The sequence below is a fragment of the Pongo abelii genome, chromosome 21 (genome assembly GCF_028885655.2).
Source record: "Pongo abelii isolate AG06213 chromosome 21, NHGRI_mPonAbe1-v2.0_pri, whole genome shotgun sequence".
NCBI classification, from domain to species: Eukaryota; Metazoa; Chordata; class Mammalia; order Primates; family Hominidae; genus Pongo; species Pongo abelii.
The window spans coordinates 20,999,410-21,013,646 of record NC_072006.2 but is presented as its reverse complement, the minus strand read 5'-3'; the positions used below and the strand labels follow the sequence as shown (position 1 = coordinate 21,013,646).

The window sequence follows — 14,237 nt, the reverse complement described above, 5'->3', positions numbered from 1 at the left end:
GAGTCCTGGGCCATTTGAACCAGTCACCAGGAGGCCTCCCCCCGCTGTCTCCAGAGGCAGGGTGGCATGGGGGTGTGGGGACAGGAAGGACAGGCTTTTGGGTGCCTGGTCCTTGGGGGCTGTGTGAGCCTCACCATACAGGTAGTGTGTCACCTGTGCCCAGTCCCCGTGCATGACTTGTGCACTGGCTGTGGCTGCCAGAAATGGAGCTCAGTTCTCCTAGTGTTTTGTTTTTAAATTTTGAATGAGCATTCAGTAGGTGCCAGGCACTGTTCTCAGTGTTTTTGTTAAATTCTTTCACGGAGTACTCACAGCAGGAGGCTGAGCCGGGGCGTGCTGTTGCCTCCATCTCACACACAGAGAGTGCGAGGGTCAGAGAGGATAATAACATGCTCAGGGTCACATGGAGGTCAGGGGTGCCGGTCTGGAGAGGCTCTGCAAATTCCATGTCCCCTGCTGTGCCTCCCAACACAATGGGGTTTCCAACATCCCTTACTGCCTCTGAGGGACTATATCATTTCTTTACCTTAACAAGAAAATGAGGTATTTTCAGTGCTAGAGAAAAGCTGTGACTTATGTGATCCTGTCTACACATGCTGGTTGAGAAGCAGTATGAGGACTGTTAGCTCAAAGTCCCATTTTTATTTTATTTATGTTTTAGAGACAGGGTTTCACTGTGTTGCCTGGCTTGACTTGAACTCCTGGGTTCAAGCATTCTCCCACCTCAGCCTCCCAAGTAGCTGGGACTATAGGCATGTGCATGACTCCATTTAATTTAATTTAATTTAATTTTGCTTGAGCTTTACTGCTTGATCAAATTCCTTTTTTTTTTTGGAGATGGAGTCTCGCTCTGTCACCCAGGCTGGAGTGTAGTGGGCGATCTCCACTCACTGCAAGCTCCACCTCCCAGGTTCACGCCATTCTCCTGCCTCAGCCTCCCGAGTAGCTGGGACTACATGCGCCCACCACCATGCCCGGCTAATTTTTTGTGTTTTTAGTAGAGACGGGGTTTCACCGTGTTAGCCAGGATGGTCTCCATCTCCTGACCTCATGATCCGCCTGCCTCAGCCTCTCAAAGTGCTGGGATTACAGGTGTGAGCCACTGCGCCCGGCTGATCAAATTCCATTTTTAAACAAGAGTATTGAGGACTTAATGAATTGTGCTTTGCTTTTTGTGGGCTTTCTGTGCGCCCATGGAAATAACATTTCAGGGCCGGGCAAGGTGGCTTATACCTGTAATCCCAGCACTTTGGGAGACCGAGGCAGGCCACTTGAGGTCAGGAATTTGAGACCAGCCTGACCAACATGGTGAAACCCCGTCTCTACCAAAAATAGAAAAATTAGCCAGGTGTGGTGGGGCACGCCTGTAATCCCAGCTACGCCAGAGGCTGACATGGAAGAATCACTTGATCCTGGGAGGCGGAGGTTGCAGTGAGCCAAGATTGTGCTACTGCACTCCAGCCTGGGCGCCAGAGTGAGATTCCGTCTAAAAAAAAAAAAATCACGCCTGTAATCCTAGCACTTTGGGAGGCCGAGGCAGGTGGATCACCTGAGGTTGAGAGTTCAAGACCAGCCTGACCAACATGGAAAAACCCTATCTCTACTAAAAATACAAAATTAGCCAGGTGTGGTGGTACATGCCTGTAATCCCAGCTACTCGGTAGGCTGAGGCAGGAGAATCTCTTGAACCTGGGAGGCAGAGGTTGCGGTGAGCCAAGATCGCGCCATTGCATTCCAGCCTGGGCAACAAGAGTGAAACTCCATCTCAAAAAAAAAAAAAAAGAAAAGAAAATATTTCAGAAAAATGAGTCTGTTCCTGTTTCAAGACCAACCTGGGCAATGTACTGAAACCCCATCTCTACCAAAAAAAATGGAAAAATTAGCTAGGCGCAATGGCATGTGCCTGTGGTCCAAGCTCCTTGAGAAGCTGAGATAGGAGGATCACTTGAGCACGGGAAGTGGAGGCTACAGTGAGTGGAGATGCACCACCGCACTCCAGCCTGGGTAACAGAGCAAGATCTTGTCTCAAAAAAGTAAAATAAAATAAAAATGAATAAAATTCTCATAATTCAAACTCATATAAAGGTGATTACCCTGCTGCAGTCACCATGCTAAGCAAGCGATTGCAGTTACTGTCACCAGTTATGAGACATCTGTGCCCCCCATGAGATGTGCCAAGGACGCACCTGACCCAGGTGTTCCTGCCACCCCTGAATCTAATTGTGCAGACAGCAGACAGACTCTGGGACATTCTACAAAACGCCCTGTCTGTGTGTACTCCAAAGACTTCAAAATTCAGAAACAGAGACTGAGAAAATGGTCTGGTTTAAAGGGACAGGAAAACTGTGTACAGTGCTTGTCTCTGAATTGGAACCTGGACTGGGGTGAAAAAGATAGCTGTAAAGGACATTGTTGGCACCATGGACAGAATTTGATCTGAATGGTGGATTGTATAAATGTCAAATTTCCCTAGTTTGTTGTACTGTGACTGTCTCCTTGAGCTTAGTGAATACATTTTGAACTATTTAGGGATACAGGGGCACAAAGTCTGATACCCGATTTCAAATGGAGAAGGAGAGGAGCACGGGTAGATAGATGATATGGAGGGAGGGAGGAAGTGAGGGAGAGAAAATGACAAAATGGTCGTGATAAAAGGGGGAAAAGTCGAAACAGGTGGTGAAGCCAGCCGGGTGAGGGAGTATTGGAGGCTTTTTTGTACTATTCTTACAAGTTTTTTTTTTTTTTTTTTTGAGACTGAGTCTTGCTCTGTCGCCCAGGCTGGATGGCGCGATCTCAGCTCACTGCAACCTTTGCCTCCTGGGTTCCAACGATTCTCCTGCCTCAGCCTCCTGAGTAACTGGGATTACAGGCGCACACCACCATGCCCGGCTAATTTTTTACTTTTTAGTAGAGACGGGGTTTCACCATGTTGGCCGAGCTGGTCTCGAATTCCTGACCTCATGATCCATCCGCCTTGCCCTCCCAAAGTGCTGGGATTACAGGCGCACGCCACCACACCCGGCCTATTCTTTTTTTTTTTGAGACGGAGTCTCGCTCTGTCGCCCAGGCTGGAGTGTAGTGGCGCGATCTTGGCTCACTGCAAGCTCCGTCTTGTGGGTTCATGCCATTCTCCTGCCTCAACCTCTGGAGTAGCTGGGACTACAGGCGCCTGTCACCACGCCCAGCTAATTTTTGTATTTTTAGTAGAGACGGGGTTTCACCATGTTAGCCAAGATGGTCTCAATCTCCTGACCTCATGAGGCCGAGGCCCGCCTCGGCCTCCCAAAGTGCTGGGATTACAGGTGTGAGCCACCGCTCCTGGCCTATCCTTTTAAATTTTCTATACATTTGAAAGTTTTTCAGAATAACAAGTTAAAAAGTCAGTCCTGTATTCACTGCCATCTTAAGACCTCCAGCCAATAAAAAGTTTACTATATTTCATCTATTCTAAGATAAACCTTTTTTTCTTTGCATAATAATATTTTTGACTTGGGGGTACATTTAAAAACTGATGCCATCTTAGCACTGGGTCACATTTTGACAGCAGTTTTTCATCATCATTTGTCTTAGAATTAGTGGCATCTCAAATTTGATGAAATACTGTATTTTTCTCTGGCTCTGTTATGTGAGGAGGTGGGAAAAAAGAGGACTCCTAGGAGCTTTGCATGTGACATTTTTTCAGCCCCTCATGCCCACATCTACACTCAAGGATTCCACCCCCATGCCGTGTAGCTACATTAAACTCAACATATTCCAGACTGGATTTCTGTCTGCACCTCTATCTACCATGCCAATCTGTGCTTCCTCTGTTTCCTCCCTCAAGGAACAGAAACCTGATTTTTAGCCACCGATGGCCCCACAAGGTCCAACAGGAGGAGCTCCAGGACCTGTCTAGGAGGGGAGATGCGGACACTTCCTATAAAGCGGGGCATGCATGAGGAGGAGGTGGCCTGGAACCTTCCCTTTCTGGGTAAAGGGTGGAAGTGGTGTGGATTCTTTACTTCGTGTGTTCTGATAGCCATATGTCACTATGTACTTGTTCTTTGTGTCTTCACATCTCCTCCTGTTGCATTTTAAAGCATTTCAATGGCATTTTTATGCCTAATAAAGCATTCTCATAGAAAAAAAAAAGACGGTGGTGGGCACAAGGCCCTTGCCCAGCCATGCCATGGCACAGACACTAGCTTTGTTTCTTGAAATGACTTTGGGATCCAGATGTCTGTGCTTCATTTTCTCCATTGTCAAGTGAGAATAGTTTTCCCAAGTCAGTTAAGATAATGGACAAGGGAATTTAAGATGCCATAAGGCTCTAAAATTCTGTGATTTAAAATAGGGGACTTTTGAAACAGTCATTTATACTAGAATCATTCAAATAACAGATACACTTTAGGCAAACAGCTCTGAGCGCAGACGTCAGTGAAGGGCAGGGCTGTGACTGGTTTCTCTGCTTCCTGACTCCCCACACTCCTTCCCAGGTTTCTTTCCCTTACTGGTTCCTGTTTCTGGGTGATTTCTACACTGGATGCTTGCAGGGAATTCATTCCTGACCACCAGGAACAGGTGTGCTGTATGGAACAAGCTATGGCCTGATGCTCCAGGCTCTTGTCTGCTCCAGGGTCCCTAGTCACCGCCATGTTGGAAACTTTTCAGGTCTCCTCAGACCTTAAACTCCATGTGTGTCAGACTTAGAAATGGTTCCATGCAAAGTCTTTTTAGTTGACTCAGGGGAAACTGCATCAGCCCAGGCTTGTAACATTTTATTTTAGTTTATTTTGTTTGGCATGGACTTCAAGTAGTCGCAATAGCAAAATATGGTAATTTTCCCATCAATGGGCTCCTCAGACTGCTGTGTTTTATCTACATTTAGGGTGATGGGCAATTCTGAATCCTCTTTTAGGGCCTTTGAATTGTTGGTGTTGACACTGACCTTCACAGCAGGCTCATTCTTTAGAAATAGAAACCCCAAATATTCAGGCCTCTGTCGGAGTCTGTGCACTTTAGGATACGTGTAGAGAGCATAGAAGAGCATCTGTGTTGTGTGTTATGCCTCTAGGCTCCTAATCGCATGGCTGGAATTTCAGATATGAAAGTTGAAATAATCATGAGAAAAGGGGTAGACTGTTCTTAGGATTTTTCAACATAGATTTTATAGGCTATGTTATTTTATTCTTTAATTTTTTTTTTTTTGAGATGGAGTTTTGCTCTTGGCGCCCAGGCTGGAGTGCAGTGGTGTGATCTCGGCTCACTGCAACCAATTCTCCTGCCTCAGCCTCCCGAGTAGCTGGCACTACAGGCATGTGCCACCATGCCCAGCTAATTTTTGTATTTTTAGTAGAGACGGTTTCACCTTGTTGGCCAGGCTGGTCTGGAACTTCAGACCTCAGGTGATTCGTCCGCCTCGGCCTCCCAAAGTGCTGGGATTACAGGTGTGAGCCACCGTTCCTGGCCTATTCTTTTATTTCTTTACAGTCAACATGAAACTAGAAAGGTTACACCCAGGTTCTGGGGAAGAGAAAGTGTCTCAGTTTTATAACAGATGGATAGAATGGACCGGAACGTGGAATGTTTGGTTGAAGTATTGCTTTTTTGTTCTGGGGAGGAAGCAAGTTAATATTCTTTCCTTATAATTCAGTTCACTAATACAGATTCTTACATGACACTAGGGCTTTTCAGGTTGATTTAGAGCTTGAAGAGACATTTTCTGTGTATTTTGGATATCAAATTCCTGTACTTATTTCATGGAAAAACTTTTAGAAAACTATTCAAAACTACCTTATATGCATGTGTGCTGTTAGTAGGTATGGGGCAGTATGTAAAGGTTTGTGTTCCAACTCTGGAGTTATCACTCACTGTGAGTTCGCTTACCAGATACGTGACCTTGGGCAAATTGCTTAGCCTCTTCTGTGGCTCAGTTTCCTCACCTGTAAAATGGGTAATAATAGTGCCTTCTTCAGAAGGATAAATTCCAAAGTGCTTAGGAATGTGTCCAGTACATGATGAGCACTCAAGAAATACAAGTTTTATATCATCAAAAGATAATTACAAAAGCAAGCACCGTAGTGAGGGTTCAATGGTAGAGACACCTCTCCAGTGGCTCTGACAGCTCAGAGAGTGGGCCCCAGGACTGCACGTCCAGGGAGGGAGTGTTAAGAAAATCTCCTGAGGCCGTTTTTTTTCCCCTCAACCTTTAAGGTCACTTGACTGAAACAAAATAAATTGCAACAATTGTCTCATTAAAAAAAAAAAACTACTCAGAATGACAAAATGTGCAAACACTTCAAAAAAGTATAAACTTAGGCAACTTAAAGGAACAGACTGTATTACTGAGACGCTGTGGTGACCCTGCAGGTTCTGTCCTCATGTCCTCCTATGTCTGCATGTGTGTTCGGCAGAGTTGAACGCTGTGTGTGCTAGGCTTCTGCTGAGTTCTCTTGGTTAGTGTTCTTATAGACAGGTGTCTGCATGTTGACACAGTACATGGCCTGTTAGCTTCAGTGCTATTGAAAATGTATACCATGGTGTGTTTCCCTTTTGTTAGGATTTTGATTTTTTGCTGAGCTAAAGCAACTTTTTTTTTTTTCAGACAGAGTCTCACTCTCTTGACAAGGCTGGAGTGCAGTGGTGTGATCTTGGTTCACTGCAACCTTTGCCTCCCAGGGTTCAAGCGATTCTCCTGCCTCAGCCTCCTGAGTAACTGGGATTACAGGCGTGTGCCACCATGCCCAGCTAATTTTGTATTTTTAGTACAGACAGAGTTTCACCATGCTGGCCACACTGGTCTGAAACTCCTGACCTCAAGTGATCCACCCGCCTCAGCCTCCCAAAGTGCTGGGATTCCAGGTGTGAGCCATGGCGCCCAGCCTAAAGCAACTTTTAAATAGCATTCCATGAAGAGTTTCCAAGTCTTCCTGTTTTCCTTCTCTCTGGGCTAAAATGTCTCCACCTTCCTTCCTCCCCGCAGCCCTGTCACTGTGTACTCAGGCTGCTGCTTGGGGCAGGTATGCACTGAGTTCTCTTATCACAACCTCCCAGCAGGCTCCTTCGAGGAGTGCTGGAGGGTATGGGCTGGCCAGGCTCACACAGGCCCACTTCTTGACCCGGGCGTGCCAGACACGTGGAGTCATCTCACCTTGCCCCTGGGGACACAGGGAGGGAAACCCTTTCTTGAGTTGTTTTAATTTGTGTTTCCTTAATGATGAGCAGTACTGTGCCTATGAAACATGCTTATTATAATGAAAGGCAAGATTATCCCCTTATGTGATAAGCCTTCCTTTTTCTGGATATTTTGATATGGTTCTTACAGGAGTAAAGACATCATAGTCATAGCAAGCTGTGGCATCCTCACCCAGCCAGCCGTCGGGGCTTACTCATTAATGAGTGAGAACGGGGAGCTTTCATGGTGACACCACCTACTTATAGAGCAGTCATCAGTTTTTTTCAGAATAATAACATCTACTTGCCCAGGATTTGGCTGGGCGCAGTGGCTCACGCCTGTAATCCCAGCACTTTGGAAGCTGAGATGGATGGATCACTTGAGGCCAGGAGTTCGAGACCAGCCTGGCCAACATGGCAAAACCCTATCTTTACAAAAAATACAAAAATTACCCAGGCATGGTGGCGTGTGCCTGCACTCTCAGCTACTCGGGAGGCTGAGGCAGGAGAATCACATGAGCCTGGGAAGTGGAGTTGCAGTGAGCTGAGATTGCGCCACTGCACTCCAGCCTGCGTGACAGAGTGAGCAACTCCTTCTCAAAAAAAAAAAAAAAAAAAAAACTACTTGCCCAGGATCTCTGACATTTTGGAAAAGGTAAAAAAAAAAGTGTCTGTATTAGTTCGTTCTCACACTGCTATAAAGAAATACCTTAGACTGGGTAATTTATAAAGAAGAGAGGTTTAATTGGCTCAGGGTTCTGCAAGCTGTATAGGAAGCATAGCGGCTTCGGCTGCTGGGGAGGCCTCAGGGAGCTTCCAATCATGGCGGAAGGCAAATGGGGAGCGAGGTGGCTCACACAGTGGGAGCAGGAGCATGAGAGAGCAAGCGAGGAGGTGCCACACACCTTTAAACAACCAAATCTCATGAGAACTCACTATCCTAACAATAGCACCAGGGGGATGGTGCTTACCCATGAGAAACCGCCCCCGCAATCCAGTTGCCTCCCACCAGGCCCCACCTCCGGCATTGTGGATTATAGTTGAACATGAGATTTGGGCAAGGACACAGATCCAAACCATATTGGTGTCTATATGAATTCTTCTCTTCAATTTCTAGCTTTTGTTTTGTTTTGAGACAGAGTTTTGCTCTGTCACCCAGGCTGGAATGCAATGGCCCAATCTCAGCTCACTGCAACCTCTGCCTCCTGCGTTACAACGATTCTCCTGCCTCAGCCTCCCAAGTAGCTGGGACTACAGGTGCCCACCATGCCCAGCTAATTTTTTTTTTTTTTTTTTTAGTGGAGACAGGGTTTTGCCATGTTGGCCAGGCTTGGACTCCCAAAGTGCTGGGATTACAAGTGTGAGCCACCACGCCTGGCTGCAGTACCTAGCTTTGATACAGAATCAGATGTGCCAGCAAGGCTCCTGAGAAAGCTCTGGGTGGTTCCTTGACAGTCGTGACATTTCCATAGTGACAAGGGTAGTGGGGCTCAGTTGTGGCGCTGCTGCATTCAGGAAGGACTGCTCTTCCTGTGGCTGCTTCCCCCGCCTCCATGCTTGCTCCCCACCAGGCCATGCCTTCTGCCTCTGAGGGAATCTGGGTTACCAGTCGTCGGCCTCTCAGGTGTCGTTCAGAACATATCTGCACCCACATCTCTCCTGCCTTCTGCAGGGCCTCCCAGGAGGAGGTGACCTGCCCACTTCCATTCATCGCTGTCTTGCCCTTCAGGCTCTGAGACATGGGCTTCTGGCTGCTGTGGAACAGCTGCAGGCACACAGTGGCTTCTGCACCAGCATCCCACCCCACTGCTGCTCCAACCCAGCACTGTGGAGCTCCCTTGGGAAGCATTATCACAGACCCTCCCAGGTAAATGTAAATTATCTTGTTTAATAAAAACAGGTATAAACTCCCTGGCATGTAATGCACCTGCAGCAGGATAAGTTATTCAAACTTGTTGTTTGGTTTTCAAGTGTATGGAGATATTCCTGTTGTATCTTTCAATTACTAATTTAATTTATATAATTTATTTCTAATTTAATTTTTTTTTTTTTTTTTTTTGAGACAGGGTCTCGCTCTGTCACCCAGGCCGGAGTGTAGTGGCGCTATCCCAGCTCACTGCAACCTCCACCTCCTGGGTTCAAGTGATTCTCCTGTCTCAGCCCTGCTAGTAACTGGGATTACAGGCATGCATCACCATGCCCAGCTAATATTTTTTTGGTAGAAACGGGGTTTTACCATGTTGGCCAGGCTGGTCTCAAACTCCTGACCTCAAGTGATCTACCCACCTGGGCCTTCCAAAGTGCTGGGATTACAGGTGTGAGCCACCACACCCAGCAGAAAAAAAAAATTATTTTGTAGAGACAGGGAGGGGTCTCAATGTGTTGCCCAGGCTGGTCTCAAACTCCTGGCCTCAAGTGATCCTCCTGCCTCAGCCTCCCAAAGCACTGAGATTATAGGGATGAGCCACCACACTCAATTCCAAATTCAATTTCTTTCTTCAATTTCAGGGCTGCTATTCAGATCATCTCTTTCATCTTGGAAAAGTTCTGATTGTGGTTTTTAAGAAATTGGTGGCAGGGCGTGGTGGCTCACTCCTGTAATCCCAGAACTTTGGGAGGCTGAGGTGGCAGGATCACTCGAGCACGGGAGTTTGAGACCAGTCTGGGAAACATAGCGAGACACTGTCTCTACAAAAAGTTTAAAAAATAAGCCAGGCATGGTGGCACGTGCCTGTAGTCACAGCTACTCAGGAGGCTGAAGTAGGAGGATTGCTTGAGCGGAGGAGGTTGAGGCTGCTGTGAACCATGATCATGCCACTACTCTTCCAGACTAGGTGACGGAGTGAGAGTCTGTCTTTAAAAAAAAAAAGTAAGAAAGAAATTGGTCCTTTTAATCTAAGCTGTTGAATTTATGTGTGTGGAGTTTATAGTATCCTATTATTTAAGAGTACTAAATAATAGGAGTTTATTATCCTATTATGCCTACAGAATCTGTAAGGATACAATTCTCTCTTTTATTGCCAATAATGGCAGTTTGTCTTTTTTTTCTGAGATCTGACAAATGAAAACTTGTATCTTCTTTCTCTTTTTTTCCCTTCGTTAGTTTTGCTAGAGGTTTATCAATTTTATTGAACTTCAAAAATCAGCTTTGGGTTTTATTGTTTTTTTTTCTATTACTTTTCTGCGTTCAGTTTTATTGATTTCCCCTCTTTGTTATTTTCATTCTTCTGCTTGCTTCAGTTTATTTTTCTCTTTTTTTCTAGTTACTTGAGCTGGAAGCTGAGATTATTGATTCGAGCCCTTCTTTTCTAATATAAGCATTTAATAATAAATTTTCCTCTGAGAACTGCTTTAGCTGTATCCCACAGATTTTTTATGTTGCATTTTCATTTCATTCAGTTTAATATATTTAATTTTTTTCTTGCAATGTCCTCTTTGACCAATGGATTATTGAGAAATGTGCTGTTTAATTTTCAAGTGTATGGAGATTTTCGGTTGCATCTTTCTATTACTGAATTCTAATTTAATTTTATTATGGTCTGATAGCATATTTTGTATTTTTCTATTCTTTTAAATGTATTGATATATGTTTTATGGCCCAAAATATAGAATATCTTTTTCTTGGCTTCATGGTATATGAGAAGTCTGATGTAATACTTAACTTTGCTCCTAAGGGTTTTTTTTCTTCTGGCTTCTTTCAGGTTTCTCTTTGTTTTGGGTTCCTGCAGTTTGAATATGATAGGCCTAGGTCTTTGTTTTGGTTTTCTCCAATTTGAATATGATAGGCATTGGCCTCGATTTTTTGGTATTATCCTGTGTGGTGCTCTCTGAGCTTCCTGAGTCTGTGGTGTGGGGAAATTCTCAGCCATTATTACTTCAAACATTTCTTCTGCTTCTCTCTCTCTGCTTCTAATGTTCCCATTATGCACGTGTTACACCTTTGATAATTGTCTCATAGCTGTTGAAGATTCTGTTCTTCCTCCACTCTACCACCCCTATTCTTTGTTCTCTTTGCTTTTTCAGTTTGTGAAGTTTCTATTGAAATACTTTCAAGCTTGTTGATTCTTTTCTCTACCATGAGCAGTCTACTGATGAGCCCATCAAAGGTATTCTTTTAAAAGAAATTTTTTTTTTTTGAGACAGGGTCTCACTCTGCTGCCCAGGTTGGAGTGTAGTGGTGAGATCGTAGTTCACTGCAGCCTCAAACTCCTGGGACTATAGATATGCACCACCATGCCTGGCTAATTTTTAGATTTTTTTTTGTCTCACTGTGTTGCCCAGGCTGGTCTCAAACTCCTGGCCTCTAGTGACCCTCTTGCCTCAACCTCCCGAAGTGGTAGGATTACAGGTGTGAGCCACTGCACCCAGCCAGCATTCTTCATTTCTGTTACAATGGTGTTGCTTGGTTTTCGTTTTTTGTTGTTGTTGTTGTTTGTTTGTTTTAGAGATGGGTCTTGCTGTATCACCTAGGTTGGAGTACAGTGGTGTAATAATAGCTCACTGCAGCCTCAAACTCCTGGGCTCCAGCAAGCCTCCTGCCTTGGCCTCCCAAAGCACTGGGATTACAGGCATGAGTTACCATGCCGGGTCTGTTACAATGTTTTTGATCTCTAGCATTTTCTTCTGATTCTTTCTCAGAGTTTGCATATTTTTATGAACCTTACTCATCTTTTTGTATGTTGTCCACTTTTTCCCATTACAGCCCCTCACATGTTAATCATAGTTATCTGAAAGTCTCAGTCTGATCTTTGCAAAATCTTTGTCAGATCTGAGGTGGGTTCTGACGCTTGCTTTGTGTATTCAGACTTTTTTTTTCTTGACTTTAATATATCTTATTATTGTTTATTGAAAGCTGGACATGATGTATTGATTGGGCTATAGGAACTTAAGTAAATGGATCTTTAGTGTGAGGTTTTGTGTTTCTCTGCCTGGCAGTTAGGCTGGGTTTAATGTTTGCTGTAGCTGTAGATGGCAGAGGCTTCATATTCCTCCCGTGTCCATTTTTGTTTCCCAACTGTCTTTGGGTTTTTCTAGAAACTCCTTAAGTGGTGTATGAGGGTTCTCCAGAGAGACCAACAGGGTGTCTGTGTATCTATGGATAATAGGTATGTGAGAGGGGATGTGTTAGGAGAACTGACTCGTGTGACCATGGAGGCTGAAAAGTCCAGTGCCCGGCTGGCTGCCAACTGGAGGTCCTCGGATGCTAATAGCATGGCTGAGGCCAGGTCTGAAGGCCTCAGAGCCAGGGAAACCAATGGTGTAACTCTCAATTTGAAGCCAAAGCTCGGAGAGTCTGGGGGTGCCGCCAACGTAAATCCTGGAGTCCAAATGCTGGGAGTCTGGAGTTGTTGTCCCAGGACGGGAGAGGAAGAGTGCATGGCAGCTCAGCAGATAGATTTGCCTTTTCTCGTTTTTGTTCTCTCCAGGCCCCCAGCAGATTAGATGGTGCCTGCCCACGTTGAGGGTAAATCTTCCCCACCTAGTCCACTCAGACTCCCATGCTAATCTGCCCTGGAAACACCGTCACAGACACACCCAAACATAATGCTCTAGCGGGTTTCTAGGTATTTCTTAATTCAGTCAAGTTGACACCAAAAATTAACTATTACAAGTGGAGTTTTTATCTTGCCCCTCCATTGTAATTCACTGTGATTATACTACAGCCCTGTTGATGTGGTGGTAAGGTATTGGGGAAGGAAAATGTCCTGTAATCCTGTGAGTCTCAGTTTTTTAGTAAGTCTGAGTTCCTGGACTGTGAACTTCAGAAGTTTCTTTGCCTGCCTGCCTGTCTTCCTCCCTCCCTCCCTGCCTCTCTTCCCTCTCCCTCCTCCTCCTCTTCCCTCCTTTCTTTCTCTCTTCCTCCCCTGACCCACCCACCCCATTAAGTTATCCAGAAAGCTACTGGAGGCTTTATTTTTCAAGTTTTCCTTTTCCCTTGGCCAGATAAGGTTCTGATAAAGTAGTTTTCCTTGATGGAAGGCCTTTGTTATGGAAAACAGAATGTTCTGGGCATTTTTCAAAATGGTTACTTTTCTTTGAGTGAATTTCAAAATGGTTATTTTTTTCTCTCTCTCCCCCTGTCCGAAGAGTGGGGGATTTTTTTTTTTCTCCAGGCTTCATCATGAGAATCTGGTGAGGCTTTTGGAGATGTAACAAAACTTATGAAAGTATGTCACTGCTGCCCCTACCCTGAAAGATTGGGCCTCAGGATTTTCTCTTATACTTGTCTATAATCAGCTTCCAGCAATCATCAGTTGCCATGTGTTTTTACCAGTTATTGGCTTACTCGGCTTTTGCTCCAGTAAAACTGTGATCTCTGTATTTGCCTGCTGTCTCTTCAGTTTTTAGGTAGGAGTTTGCCTTGTGACCTCGTTCTCTGATGGATATAAGAAGTTTTATTTTATTCAGCTTTTTTTTTAATTGTGGGGCGGACTTAAATGGCACCTTTCAGGCTCTTTACATGTTAGAACAGAAATGGGGCAATGGCTCACACCTGTAATCCCAGCACTTTGGGAGGCTGAGGCCGGTGGATCACTTGAGGTCAGGAGTTCAAGACCAGCCTGGCCAACATGGTGAAAGCCCGTGTCTACTAAAAATACAAAAATTGGCCGGGCGCGGTGGCTCACGCTTGTAATCCCTACACTTTGGGAGGCCAAGGCAGACAGATCACCTGAGGTCAGGAGTTCAAGACCAGCCTGACCAACATGGTGAAACTCTTGTCTCTACTAAAAATACGAAAATTAGTTGGGCCTGGTGGCATGCGCCTGTAATCTCAGCTACACAAGAGGCTGAGGCAGGAGAATGGGTTGAACCCAGGAGTTGGAGGTTGCAGTGAGCTGAGATCGTGCCATTGTATTCCAGCCTGGGCAAAAAGAGCAAAACTCTGTCTCAAAAAAACAAAAAGTTAATTAACTGTGTATGGTAGTGTACGCCTGTAATCTCAGCTACTTGGGAGGCTGAGGCAGAAGAATTGCTTGAACCTGGGAGGCAAAGGTTGCAGTGAGCTGATATTGCACCACTGCACTCCAGCCTGGGTGACAGAGCAAGACTCCATCTCAAAAAAAAAAAAAAAAAAAAAAAAGAAA

At 45.1% G+C, this 14,237-nt stretch overlaps 1 protein-coding gene across 3 annotated transcripts in view; it reads left to right on the top strand.

Annotated features, from left to right (window-relative positions):
• NINL (ninein like) overlaps window positions 1–14,237 on the top strand; it is a 133,945-nt gene that overhangs the window by 5,966 nt on the left and 113,742 nt on the right. Inside the window, exon 2 of one of the 3 annotated variants that reach the window (XM_063720692.1) lies at window positions 8,882–9,019. The exons of the other annotated variants lie outside the window; for them this stretch is intronic. The gene's annotated coding sequence lies outside the window, so the exon portion shown is untranslated. The remainder of the gene's footprint in view (window positions 1–8,881; window positions 9,020–14,237) is intronic. 3 annotated transcript variants of the gene reach the window in all.